Here is a 10068-nt window from a genome sequence, read left to right as displayed (position 1 = left end):
AAACGGTTAGTCCATTTGCATGTTTTTCAATATGGAATACGTGTTCCCACGATACTGGCATATTCTCCCTCCTGCTTAACTCTTTTTTTATATCTTTATTTTGGCCATTTTGCATGAAGACAAATGTTTTTCCTGCACTTCCACTGATAGCTCGATGCAGCCAGGATGAGAATGTAAAACAGGCGGCAGTATTAATGTGTTATGTCAAGGAAGTTCCCCATCCAAAAGGCAATGTGTGCTATTATCATGAGCACCGGGGAAGGTGTGGGAGGCCAGTCTATTTGCATTTCTGGTGACATAAAATATCCATCATGATTCTTATGATTCTTTATGTTCGGTGTTTTTTCATCATGGGATCCTTTATACAGCTGTTTTACACCAGAGGGCTAGACATTGTCTTCTTTATGTAGAGCCACAAAAGCATGTTTACTGAAGACTTACTACACATGGCAAAATAGGTTACAGTGTGGAAGAAGCCTCCAGGGACCTTAGAGATTTGGCGCACAGCAAAGAAGCATTTTCAGGCAGCATGTTTCCAAGTGGATTGAATCTTATTCAACTGCACTGCACTGTCTTTGTTAAATTTCTGACATCCGTTATTCAAACATCAGGTGGGATGGTAGATCTGTCACTACAGTACATCAACAAGAGTTTTTATCATTTTGTTTTATGCTATTGAATGATTTTTTTCTATCAACTTGCCAGTCAGATCCGCTGAGGAGGTCAGTCTGCCTCTGATCTTGTTCCAGATTCACTTCTGCATTTGGAAAAAATCCCCTCCTGTCAAAAAGAACATGAAAAGCAGGCTGTCCTCTCAAGAGACTGAATGCGTTGGTTGTTTGTTAAAAATTTAAACAACTCATGTTTACGTTGAGTATCGTGGCACAGCAGGAATTGGCCTGATGTCCTTACAGTAGAATTAAAATTGAGCATGCACATGTTTCAGAAGACAGCCACTTCATTCCTTCAACATTAAATGATGGTTTCTTAACTACTGATCATCATTTTCGGTCTCTGCCTTGGAAATGGTCTTGTATTTATATTAAAGTGCTGTTCTACTTATTGATACTGAAAGCACTTCACAGTCACAATGACTGTAATCTACCCATTCATTCACACACCAGTGCCAGGCACTGGGATTGACTCGGTGTTCAGTGTCTTTCTCAGGAACATCTAGACCTTCTGGTGCGTGGACAACCTACTCTTCCTACACAGCAACTGCTGCCACACTGGAAAATTTGTGATCTTCCGTTGTTCATTGTGTGTATTTGCATCTCTGAAAACTCCAGGGATTGCACTAAACGTTGCTCCTTTAGCACCTTGATTGTTTCAGGAAAGACACTAGAAAGAGGATAGCCCAGCCCAGACTTCCCTACAAAATTTCAGTTTGGGAAGGTTGGTCTGGAGCATAGACTCTATAAAAACACGTCCCCACTTCCTTGCAATGGCCAAACTGACGCCATTTTCCCGGGTATATGGGTGGCGCCATCTTGCGAGTTTGGAGCCGCGATATCGATGGCCCACCCACACTTCCACCAGACTCACTCACGTTTTTGTTTAAATGAATACTGCACTCTGCTCTACCTCCACTAATTACAAAGAAACGTTGGATTATATTGCACTTATTTATTTATTCATTTTTTTCCAACTCTCATGGCCCTACGAGACCGTTACGCGGAGCGTTTGGCATGGCAACTTGTAGTCATCATGATCCTCAGATGATGATGCATCCTGTTTCGATAGCATCAAATAGCTATCTAAAATAAAACTTATCAGAAAAATGGATGCATCAGCATTATATTAACTACCTAAAATGACAGAAACTGTCCTTGAAAAAACATCATTTGGCGTGTATTTTAGTGTCTTAGTTTGGCCCAAGTCCCATCCACTACAAAGGAGGGGTTGGAACTTATGACCTATGCAGTCGGACACCAGGGGGAGCTCTACTTGCTTTGGCTTCACTTTTGAGGAGCTGTTCTGTCATCCATCTTTACAGTCTATGGCAGGGACATTCAATTAATTGGGAATTGGGGCCAGCTCATGAAACTGAGGCAAACTAAGGGGCCAGAGAATAAAAGTAATCACGGTAACAAATAAAGAAATTACAACAATATACTGAAGGAGTCAGTGTATTCTTCTTTGTAAATGCAGAACAACATATGCACAAATGGTTGCCAACTCCCTGAAAAATAAATAAGGGACACCTCATTGGCAGGGCCAGCCGACCCGACTAGTTGTTTGCTTTGTTGTCTTCCGGTATCTTCTTCACAAACAACAGTACCTCGACCAATGAGATGTGCGGGATTCCCGCTGTCAGAGCAGGAGACGGCCTGGGAATAAGTTTACCGTAAATGTTCATATAAAGCGTACTGTTGTTCAGTCATTCCACTGACATTTTACACACTGTTTTTGATTCTCACGGTAATATGGGACAAAGTGCGTCCCGTTTCAGCTCAATACAGTACTTTTGTTTCTAAATACGGAACGATTCTGTTTTTAAAGGGACGGTTGGCAACCCTCTTCATATGGACAACTACTGAACCCAGGCGTATATACAGTCAGTGCTCAAAGAGTTGCACGGCGACTTTGATTGATCATGTGCGGTCCCTCAAAATATAGGTCCGACTTAAATGTGTGTATACCATCTCCTACTGCATGAGAGAATGTACAGTTATCCATAGTCATGCGCTGTATTAGACTATCCATATGTAATAACTACACGACACTGTAAGGGCCGGTACAAAATTCCTCAGGGACCACACCTGGCCAATTGAATAGCCCGGGTCTATGGTCTGGAGTGACTACATTAGGAAGTGATTATGCTACAGCAAAGATCTACTGGGTCAATCAAATAGTTTGGGTGGACTTTATATGGTGATGGACAGAAGAGTAACAGTAATGTAGTCATTTGTCATTTGTTCCCAAAAATGTCTCTGGTTGTGGGTCTATCCTCACAATACACATCCACAATTAGGCTAATTGGTTTTCGGCTTGTTTAAGCAGCTGCAAACACAGCACCTATAGAAATTAAAACTTTTGTGCAACCTGCACTGCTTTGCACATTGCAGAGTCGCTGCTACACACAACGTGTAGAATTATGAGGTGATGATGTTCGTGGAAAAGAACTACACTGCTGGCAGACCAGTATAAAGCTCATGGACTCGTGAAGAGTCAGTTTTGAAGTTCAGGTATGAGCTAACTCTAACCCTCCACCTCTAGCTACACTCAATCAGTCCCAGGGAATTCATATTGTGGTTGATCAATAACAATAGCTGGATGATTGCAGGTCTGACTGGTGACATTTCAGGCTTTTGCAGCTCACTTTCTAGCCTCCACTTTCCCCTGATGCTCTCCGTCTTCTCTACCAGCTCATTGGCAGCTTCACAGAGGAGGACAGTGTCATGAGCACTGACTGAAATGAACTTTAACTGATGAATGACACAATCCGCCAGCCAAGCATATTTAGTTTTAGCAAACAAAATACTAAATTGCCTTTTAGTGTCACATTAACATTGGCATCAATACATTTCATAGAGATAAAATTATTATGTTGAATACAGCTGAAGCAAAATGATTTTCGGGTGGTTGCAATTTTCTCTCTGCTTTCATCAGCATGTAGCTACCAGTCAGATGTGGGCATTGTGTGAATTCAGTCTTTATCTTAATGCTACTTCTTATCCAGTTCTCTACTGAAAGAAGAAAAGACACACAATAAAATACTACTACCATAATATTTGCAGCAGCAGAGCCACCAGATAAGTATGTTTTATATATGCTTACAATCAAAATATCACTTTTTGACATGTTTAACTTTGACCACCCTCCCTATTTTTTCACCGCTGTGTGTATGTGTCACAAAGAGAGGAGAGCCTGTAGCTCACTCATACGTGACTCCAAAACACAGTAGAGAACATTCAGCATGGTTTTTGTTTTGTTTTTTCATTAATTTCACTCATTTCACAAATTAAGAAGGAGATACACCTGACTAATAATCAACATGACAAAACCCTGTTGATTATTTAATCAACTTACTGCTCTTCATCAGACTCCTTGCTCTCTGTCCATAGTATATTGTACTCTGGTGAGTCTTCCCTCTACAATATGTGTATATGTATATATGTAAATATGTACGTCTGTGTCGGTTTCCACCACAGATAGCAGAACATTGAGACACCTGTGTGGCAGACAGCCTCACGATATTTACTCGACAAAGCAGCTTTGGGGACACGAGGTCACGGGTTCGCATGACAATATGTCCATGTCTGAGGTGCCTTGAGGCTCCCTGAGTGCCGCACACATGACAGTTCACTGCTCTGAGTCTACACACTCAAGTGTGAACGAACGGATGAGTTAAATGCACGGAAAGAATTTCCCCATGAGGAATCAATAAATGACATTAAAAATAAAAAAAAGGTTCTTGGTCAGTATGGTCATATTACAGAATATGTTAGTATTTAATTGTGTGATTTGAATTTTAAGTTGCTTATACCACTGCTGATACACTGAGAATAAACACTTAAATACTTCAACATTCATTTGTGTGCTGAATTTATGTCTTCGATTTGGTATGGCATCTTTTAGCCATGCTACTGATGTGGCTGTAGCATCACCTATTTGTCCAAGAAATAGTTTATTGGCCTAATTCCTGCAACAACAAAAAAAAAAAAAAGCCAAAACACTTGTACTTTGGATGTCATTCATTAAAACTTTTGGTTTGGTCTCTGCTGTTCACTGGCTTCTCTCTATTATGAAAATGATATTTATTATGCATGCAAGTATAAAAGGAGAGAAGGGAGTAGAGGGCAGTGTAGGAGGAGATATTTTCTATCAGCACTGTTACATGTTCTACTAGTTACCAAGAGAAACTGGTGAGAACCATCCATGGTTAAATACCCAGTATGCTTAATGTACAGTCTGTTCACACATTCTATTGATGTTTACTTGAATGAGGTGATAATAATGAGAAAAGAAAAGCTGAAATTTCAAACTCTCTTATGACTGCTATTCAAAACCAATCACATCAAATGTCCCCAAACCTTTTTAAGACGTTGAGAACGCCTATATGCAGGGAACAGATGGACGTTTTTGGGCAGACTTTTCAGTTGCAGAGTGTGGGATTAAGACTGGCTGCATTAAATAACCTAAACCACCACAGGAAGAAGAGCAAGCTCTGCCTTGTCTAATCTATTGCCACAGTATTATCGGACCACTGCAGGTTGTTAATAATGTGACACCTGCCGCCTCCCCTCCAAGCACTCAGGAAGGGTGCCGCCATGTGGATTGGTGGAAGGATTTGGAGATTTCTCCCTGTGTCAGAAATCCACCTAGTTTCCAACCTAGTTTGTCTCACCATGGTGGCAGTGCTGTGGTCTGTAAGTGGTGGAATTTGTCATCAGTTATTCAGGGATTATCAATAATGCATTTGACTGTAATCAATTACAATCCAGATGTGACAGATATATAGAACAAATCCCAAGAAGGTAAAATCATCTCTATTCAAGTTCATCATATTTTATCGACTTTTCTAGAAATTAATCAATTTTATCTGATTCATAAATCGACATGAAAACAAAATGACCAAAATGTACTTGTTGCAGTCTCTCAAATGGGAATGTTTAATAGTTTTCGCTTTAGGAACAACTCAAAAAACATGAAAAACAGGACAAGGTGTTGACCTGGCCTCCAAATTCACTAGATCCCAAACTGATCAAGTATCTGTGGTCTCTGATCCACAGAGGTCCCTCCTCTCAACCCATAGGACCCCACTAACAACATTTTGTTGCTATACACCACAGGGCACCCTCAAAAGGCCCATGTCCATTCTCTGATGAGTCACAACTGTTTTGGAGGCACAAGGGAGACCTACACAATATTAGGAAGGTGGTCATAATGTTATGCCTGATCAGTGTATCAGCTCCTAATTACCATGTAAACACTTGATCCTATTGTTTCTCTGTAAACTCATTTGTCTTATCAGATCATTTTTATCCAACATCCATCTACTTCATGCTAGATCTAAAAGCCATAAGACATCTCTTCAGATATGTATTACTGAAGCTCAGTTTGTCCAGTGTCCTCATGTCCCTCACTCACACAAATGTCTTCAACTCTCTGCCAATCATGTGATCAGCCTTTCGGATCAATTTGTCAATCCTATTGATGTCCCTTTTGTTGGTACTGTTCCCCCAACAACATACTGTTACAAAAGTCTCCAGCAACTTGCTGCATACATTAAAAGACCTGAGCTTCCTGAGGAAGTAGAGTCTACTCAGGCCCTTCTTGTACACAGCATCACTGTTAGACTCCCAGGTACTTATAGTGGTCCACTACCAACACCTCCAGGCCCTGGATGGCGATGGGCTCCGCTGGTGTCCTCTTCCTCCTGAAGTCAAGGACCATATCCTTGGTCTTGTCTACATTGAGGAGGTGGCTTGCCTGAGATCACTCCCCAAAGTCTCTGATCAGTGTCCTATACTCAACCTCCTGTCTCTAATACACCTAACCACTGCAGAGTCATCAGAGAACCTCTGCAGGTGGCAGGATAGTGTCTGGGCTGTCGCCATAGCTAGCTAAATTGAAGCAGAACCATAAACCACCTGTTACACTCCCTCAGCTTCACCTTGAGTTGTCAGCTCATCCTTATCCCCAGATCGGAAGGCCTGCTTCTTCTGGTTCAGCAGATCCTTCAGCTGGCTGGTGATCCAGGGCTTATTGTTAGGGTAACAGCAGACAGCCCTTGTAGGGATCACTGTATCCTCACAAAAGTTGATATGGTCCATGATGCAGCCCATCATGCTTTGTATGTCATTCCCATGGGGCTGGCAGAGCACATCCCAGTTGGTGGTCTCGAAGCAGTCCTGCAGAATGTCGCTGGCTTCCTGTCTCCACCTCTTAATGTCCTTGAAGAGACAGGGCGCCTCTTTGCTGCAGGAACATACTCTGGTGTTAACAGCACCAGGTTGTGATCTGACCATCCCAGCCAGGGCAGAACAGTGGCAGTGAATGCATCCTTTGTATTAGCGTATTAGCATACAGTAGTGTGAATTTCATTTTGCCGGGTTGTACAATGAACAAACTGGTGGAAAGAGGGCAAAAACAGTGTACAAGGTGACATGATTAAAATCCCCAGAAACGATGAGGGCCTCCGGATGTTTGGACTGTTGCATGGCAACAGTGGCGTGGATAGTGTCATATGCTCCGCTGAGGGAGGGATGTATACACCAACAAAGATAACAATGGTAAAGTCCCTCTGTAAATAATAAGACCGTATTCCCACAGCTAGAACGTCAATGTCAGGTGTACAGACTCGCTCCTTCACAGGTATATGAGCGGAATTGCCCCATCTCTCATTCACACAAACAGCAAACCCATCCCTTTTCCAAAATAAAACTATGAAGACATGGATTTTATTTTACAGCCTATAGTAAAATTGAAAGTCATTGTTTCCATGTGGCAACACCCTGCAAACAGTGTTAACCTAAGGGCCAGACCTTCAAATATTTACATGAGAAAATGTCAGCTTGTGCAGTATAAAAGTTCACGTTTCTTGCTTAAGTGCAGATTCAGATGTAACCGTTGGTCTATATTACCAACAGTGGATATACTGTACATGTAATAATGTGGCAATAGTTAAAGGTCTAATATTCTGTCTCGTACAACTGCCTAGCAGGGTAATAGTGTTTAAAACAAGACATTTATTTAATGGGGAAAGTGGAGCTGTGTCATCAGCTGCCTGCTGCTTGCATTAGTTTACAACATCAATTTTACAACCAGGATGACTTATACAATATGATACTCATATCTGATATAACAAAGCTAAAGAGGGATAAAATGGCAATGCCTTGAGCCCCTGGAATCATACCAACTGCATCCTGTTGGCAAGACAGAGTGCTATCCGGAAACCACAGGAGCGTCCACCTGCATCGCCAACAGCTTTCCCCCCTACACAGAAGCAGTTTGTCCTCGGCTCGTCCTTTGCTCCACGGTGTGAAGAGGAAGCAGAGATAAGATAAGATAAGATAAGATAAGACATGTTTATTGATCCCACGTATGAGAAATTAACTTGTCACAGTAGCACAGAATTTGTCAAAATATACAAAACAGTGACGAATAAAAAAAAAACCACAAGTACTGATTGGAAAAATATATACAAAAAAATAACATCAAATATAAAGACATTCTGTATATACACTGTGGTGGTGGAATAATAAATTTACAGATAAATAGATTGCTAAAAACTTTAGGAAAAACTATAAGTTGGTGAGGCAGATTTATTTGTGCAAAATGACGGTTCTTATTGACTCAGGCTGGTGTTGTACAGCCTGATGGCAGCTGGAATGAAGGACCTGCGGTAGCGTTCCTTCTTGCAGCGTGGATGCAGCAGTCTGCTGCTGAAGGAGCTGCTTAGGTCTGAAACAGTCTGATGCAGTGGGTGAGAGGGGTTGTCCATGATTGATGTCAGCTTGGCTAACATCCGCCTCTCACCCACCTCCTCCATGGAGTCCAGAGAGCAGTCCAGGACAGAGCCGGCCCGTCTGACCAGCTTGTTCAGTCTCTTCCTGTCCCTCTCTGAGCTTCCACTGCTCCAGCAGATCACTGCATACAGGATGGCAGAAGCCACCACAGAGTCATAAAAAGTCCTGAGCAGTGTTCTGCACACTCCAAAGGACCTCAGTCGTCTAAGCAGGTGGAGACGACTTTGGCCCTTCTTGTACAGGGCGTTTGTGTTATGTGTCCAGTCCAGTTTATTGTTAAGGTGAACACCCAGGTACTTGTAATCCTCCACGACCTCGATGTCCAAGCCCTGGATGTTCACCGGTGCAGTCAGCTGTGGTTTCCTGCTGAAGTCGATCACCACCTCCTTTGTCTTGCTGGCGTTCATGTGCAGGTGGTTCAGTGCACACCAGTCCACAAAGTTGGCGATGACCTCCAGGTACTCCAGATCATTTCCCTGAGACACACGCCCGACACTGGCTGTATCATCAGAGAATTTCTGGAGGTGGCAGCTGTCAGTGTTGTGAAGTCTGAAGTCCGATGTATACAGGGTGAAGAGGAAGGGAGAGAGCACAGTACCCTGCGGCGCCCCCGTGCTGCAGACTACCACATCAGACACACAGTCGCGAAGCCTCACATACTGCGGCCTGTTGGAGAGGTAGTCAGTGGTCCATGCAGCCAGGCTACTGTCAACTCCAGCTCCTTCCAGCTTCCCCCTGAGCAGTGATGGTTGGATGGTGTTGAAAGCACTGGAGAAGTCGAAGAACATGACTCTCACAGTGGTTAATGGGTGCCGTTTGGTCTGGGCTGAGGAGGCAGGAACACAGTCAAACCTATTGAAGAACAGGTTCAGCTCATTGGCCCATTCACGGTCTCCCGCTTCTGGGCCCCTTCCACTGTCCTTCCCGTGTCCAGAGATGGTTTTCAGGCCTCTCCAGACCTCTTATTGTTACCCTGCAGGCGCTCCTCCAGCTTCCTCCTGTAGCTGTCCTTGCCCCTCCTTATCTCTCTCTTAAGCTCCTTCTGCACCCTCTTCAGCTCCTCTTTGTTCCCAGTTTTAAAATTAAAAACCCTCTTTTTCTCCTTCAGCAGGGTTTTTAATTCCGGGGTCACCCAGGGTTTGTTGTTGGAGAAGCACCGTACCTTCTTCATAGGTACAGTGTTCTCCACGCAGAAATTGATGTAGTCAGTGATGCAGGTTGTCAGACTGTCAATGTCCTCCCCGTGTGGCCTGCAGAGCACATCCCAGTTATATGTTAACCTGATAAAGTTTCACCATTTTGATTTCCTTAACTGATCAGCTCCAGTGTAACCACTGTTACATTTCTTTCTATGAAACACAGTGACACGGGAAAAGACAGTCTTTTCATTTAGTCAGAAGATGTCAGTAAGTAACAGACCTTTGGATCGATAGCACGAACCCATTAGAAAACTAATTCAGTGGATTAGAAATCACATTGATCACACTGAATCCCACTAATCTAATGCTGGGCTTGTGCGTCCAATACTGAAACTCTGGCAATGTTGGTCTACATTCAAGGGTCAAACCCATTATGTTTCTTTTGTTCCCATCAA

Source organism: Chelon labrosus (genome assembly GCF_963514085.1).
Source record: "Chelon labrosus genome assembly, chromosome: 16".
Taxonomy (NCBI): Eukaryota; Metazoa; Chordata; class Actinopteri; order Mugiliformes; family Mugilidae; genus Chelon; species Chelon labrosus.
Note: the sequence above shows the minus strand (reverse complement) of the source record.